At 42.9% G+C, this 4765-nt stretch overlaps 1 protein-coding gene across 1 annotated transcript in view; it reads right to left on the bottom strand.

The window, feature by feature from the left end:
* DYTN (dystrotelin) overlaps positions 1-801 on the bottom strand; it is a 39929-nt gene extending 39128 nt beyond the window's left edge. Inside the window, exon 1 of the mRNA XM_012725899.1 lies at positions 678-801. The gene's annotated coding sequence lies outside the window, so the exon portion shown is untranslated. The remainder of the gene's footprint in view (positions 1-677) is intronic.
* Between the last annotated feature and the right edge of the window lie 3964 nt (positions 802-4765).

Raw genomic sequence — 4765 nt, 5'->3', positions numbered from 1 at the left:
CTGTACCCCAGTTCTGTATGAACAAATAAATAAATCTTTAAAAAAAAAAGTAATCAGCTACCTTTTTTATGCTGTAATTATTGTTCAAACGCACACACACCCTCAATAAAAAGAATGGGTTATCCTGTAAGAAAACCTTACACATCTTTTCCAGAAAGACATTTCTTAAGAGCAATTGAAAATTGTTTTGAAAAAGTCATAAAATAATTAAATTTAAATTAATGAAGGCACGTATGGTAACGTTTCACAAAGAAACTAAAGCAAAAACTGATTACACAAATTATTTAAAAATATAGTAATGATGATAATCCCAGACTAACTAAAAACTCGAAAGTTCCCCCAAAATTCAAAGTAAGATTTGTTTTGTACAAGGAACATCAGGTCAGAATTCTTCTTTGTACAAATGCTCCTGCGAGCTCTTCTGAAGCCTCTGGGACACCTTAGCTGGATGTAGGACAAGACACCCACCCCCACACCCCCCCACGCCCACTCACATTCGCCCCCCCATGCTCCCATACTCACCCCTATGTGCCCCACACCCCTACACCCATACACACTCACCCCACATCCCCCCCACAAACTGCCCCATGCCCTCCCACGCCCACTCACACTCACCCCTATGCCCACCCCCCACGCTGTGCCAGCTGGAGATACTGTGTACCTCAGAAGCTCATTACCTTTCCTCGTTTCCTTGGAGAAGGAGTTTAGTCAAATACTGAAGTTACTTGGTAGTTTTGGAACAGGGAGACATTGCATGAGAACAGCTCCAGACGTGGCACTCGGTGGCGATGTGAGGTATGTTCGGACTGCCCAGCAACAGCATGCCAAACTGTGATGCCTAAGCCCCCACTGGTTTTAAGGGCTCTCAAAAGTGCATTCATTAATAATAGGGATCTTGAATAATTAAGGTCTCGTCTACATCTCTGTTTCAAAGGGCTGGTTCCACTTTAATTTCGTGTTTAGAAAGGCACCACCATATCCTGGGTGGTGTGGACAGTGGGGTCACCACAGGGATTAGGAAACAGTGAGAGGGGAGGGGCCCCTGTCCCAGGTAACAGCCACCTTACTAATCATAGAAGGTAAGAGTGACCTAGGACTGGATTCTAATTCATTTGATTTTTTTCTTTTTAACATGTATGACTACATATTTTTAAAAGGGCATCAAATAAAATGCAAGTCTTCAGAAGTACAACAACAATATGCAAGGAGTTCACATTTCTTCTTAAGTTTTAAGTATGATATGAAAACACCTTTGTTTTTTAAGAAATTCTGATTATAAACAAATCTGTTCTCAGTGATGTGATGGTGGGGTGCTTATGGGGATTACATCTGAGGGGAGAAATCAAATACTGTTCACAAGTGAACAACATGTAAAATATGAAAAAGTTAACTAAAAAGAAAACACCAAAATAAAGCTCTAAGGAAACAAAAACATAATGGAGCTTCCATAACAAAACTAAAAGAATTTTCAGCAAATTTCTCAAAAATAAACTATTTTTAGGGGAAAACAAACCCAAAGCCCTTTCCAGTCCTATTAATATTTTTTTTTTTAAAAAGAAAAATGACATATAAGACAAATGTATTAGAACTTGACCACTAATGTCTTCTGGGCTGCTAAGGATCTAGGGAGCCAGTTTTTTGGTTTTTTTTTAAGATTTATTTATTTATTCATACAGAACTGGGGTACAGGCCAGAGATGTGGAGGGTGAGAGGATTCACCAGGGACAGAGTGGGGAGCAGAACAGGCAGATCGACGAGGTTCACTGCTGAGGGCAGCAGCAGGCAGTTCAGGAGAGGTCTGCCACACCATGTGGATCTCCTCAGGGCAGGCGGGGATCGAACTCATGCGAAGTGGCTTAAGCTTCTTAGTGCTGTGCTTTAGCCCGCTGTGCCACCAGGGAGGGCCCTCTAGGGAGTCAGTTTTTTTTTTTTTTTTAAGATTTATTTATTTGTGCATACAGAGCTGGGGTACAGGCCAGAGGCTCAGGGGTGGTGAGAGGCTTCACCAGAGACAGAATGGGGAACAGAACAGGCAGATAGACGAAGTACACTGCTGAGGGGAGCAGCGGGCGGGTCAGGAGAGGTCTGCCACACCATCTGGTCACCTCTGGGGCAGGCGGGAATAGAACTCATGTGGAAGTGGCTTTAGCTTCTCAGTGCTGTGCTTTAACCCGCTGAGCCACCAGGGAGGGCCCCTCTAGGGAGTCAGTTTTAAAGTCTCTTTCAAAAGGATCAGAAACTGAAGCACAGGCCTCTTACTACTTGAGCTGTACCTGGAGAGCCAGAATATCTGGGCACCCATGGCCCAACTGAAGCACTTAAGACAATTATGATAAATGGTCACTAATCCATTCCAGAATGTCCCACACTAAAAATCAGTTTGAAAAAAGCATGATATCCAAGATTAGCCAATTTACTCCTTTCTTTTTGAAAAGTATTATTATCACACTACTGGGTCCTTAAAAGCTGCAACTTGACATTAGAAAAAATGAAAATTGATTAGGAAGGGGGCAAAAATGGGATCAAGAAGAGGAGGGAAACAATCTATTATTAGCTTTTTTCCAACATAAATTATATTGATTTTCTGGAAACTGATAAAAGACCATGTAGGAAAAGAATAAGCCTACCTCACATGAAACCTGCATCTGAGTGCAGCAGGATCAAAGTTGAAATAATATTTAGAGGTTTTATAGTCCATTATATCTCCATCAAGACATGTCATAGTTTCTGAGTATTGGCCATAGAGAAAGGCTGAGTACATTCCTAGATGCAGTCTCTTTGAGGTCTGAGCAGAATTCTGGTACTGATTGATTACCTGGACCACGAATCTTAGTTACCTCACCCCACCCCCAGACCCCAAGTCCAAAGTTCCAGTCAAAATGACAAAATTAAAATAGACAAGTGTTTAAGTACATAAGAGTGAGTTAAGCGCATTGGAAAGTAATTTGAGCAAATTGACAACTGATATAGCTGGGCTTTCAGTCTGGCTGGCTTTGGAAAGGCAAGGACAGAAGATCTGAGGGCTGTTTTGGTTTCACTTACTTGTGTTAACTGGAAATTTTGGTTACTGTTTCAAACTCAGACAGGCTTAGTCACGAAAGACATTCTTTTTCTCCCTTAGAATGTTTTGATAAATCAAAACCAGTTATCACAATTTTATACTATCATAGATAACCCATGAGTTATATTGCTAGTGTGGCAGTCGTTTCTGTATTTGGGATCGATAGTTGACAGTCTTTACCTTCTGAAATAGAGCAGCCAACTCTGGGGAAGCAGGTTCGAGAAGAGGGTTCAATCTGCTGACACAGTCACAACTTTCAGGCAAGGAGCTCTTAAAACCCTTAGACTTTATTAGAAAAAGATGTTTTTTGTTATGTTAACGCTGTGCCCTTTGGAAGCACCTAGACTGGAGACTGGTTGCCAGGGTAACCAAGCCTGTGATCATAAGGTTGGGACTTTTGGTTCTAATCCCAGACCTCTGGTGAGGGGAGAAGAGTGGAGGTTGAATCAATCACCAAGGGCTTGTGCATTGAAGCTGCCTCAAAAATCCAAAAGAACAAGCTTCAAAGGGCTTCCAGGTTGGTGGATATAGGGAGCCTGGGGGAGGGTGGTGCCAGCAAAGCTCAGAAAGCTCCTTCCCTACCCCATACCTTGCCCTGTACATCTTTTCCTTCTGTTCGTTACATCCTTTTGAAGTATACTGGTAACCTAGTAAGTAAAAGTTGCCGGCCCTCCCCAGTGGTGCAAGGAGTTAAGCACAGCACAATGAAGAGTTAAGCACAGCACAATGAAGCTAGCCTTAGCTGCTTCAGCACAAGTTTGATCCCCGCCAGGGAGCTGACCCACATGGTGCAGCAGACCTCTCCTGACCCACCCACTGCTTCCCTCAGCAGTGTACTTCGTCGATCTGCCTGTCTGTTCCCCACTCTGTCTCTGGTGAATCCTCTTACCGCCTCTGCTCCTCTGGCCTTCACCCCAGTTCTGTATGCATAAATAAATAAATCTTTTAAAAAAAAGTTTCCTCTCTGTGACTAACTCTAGCAAATTAACTGAAAGCAAGGATGTTTTGATTGATGGGGGGTCATGTACAGTTGACTCAAGTGGGGTGAGTGGTATAGTCTTGTGGGACTTAACCTATGGGATCTGGCAAGATTGCTAGGTAACTAGTGGCAGGTTTGAGTTGCAGGACATCCAACTGGCATTGGATGATTGCTTTGTGGTGGGGAGAAAAAACCCATACATTGGAAATAGATGACAAAGTATGACTTGCATCTTCAGAGATTACTTCTGACATGACCCATGGAAATGTTCAAAAAATGTAGTGAATGAATAGTTCTGGAGAGACCGATAAACATTGTGTAGAGATGTAGCAGAGAAATCTCTAAAACTAGAGGAGGTTCCAGGTCTCCACCCATATAATGAGGGGTGGAACTGAGTGGCCAGGTGAAAGGACAGAAGATTTTGGAGGAGTTACATGAGGGGAGACCATGGAGCAGAGAGACATGTGAAAGAGTGCACACTTGCTTCTCAACTTTGTCCTACACAGGGAGTTGAGACATATAGAGACATTTGGGAGAGACAAGCGTGGGAGACACGTGGGGAGACTGACAATGGCAGCTATTATCTTGATTTATAATTTGATTTTGCTCCTTTTGTCCCAGACTTGCCTCACCACTTCTATGCCTTTTCTATGGGCTACCACCAAAAGGTGCCTTAGACTTCTGACAAGCTTTTGGGCCTTAGTAGTCCTGCTTTGGACCAACCT

Source organism: Condylura cristata, unplaced genomic scaffold, assembly GCF_000260355.1.
Source record: "Condylura cristata isolate star-nosed mole 26May11 unplaced genomic scaffold, ConCri1.0 scaffold00002, whole genome shotgun sequence".
Taxonomy (NCBI): Eukaryota; Metazoa; Chordata; class Mammalia; order Eulipotyphla; family Talpidae; genus Condylura; species Condylura cristata.
The sequence above is the reverse complement of the archived record's forward strand: the minus strand, read 5'-3'. Positions and strand labels throughout refer to the sequence as shown.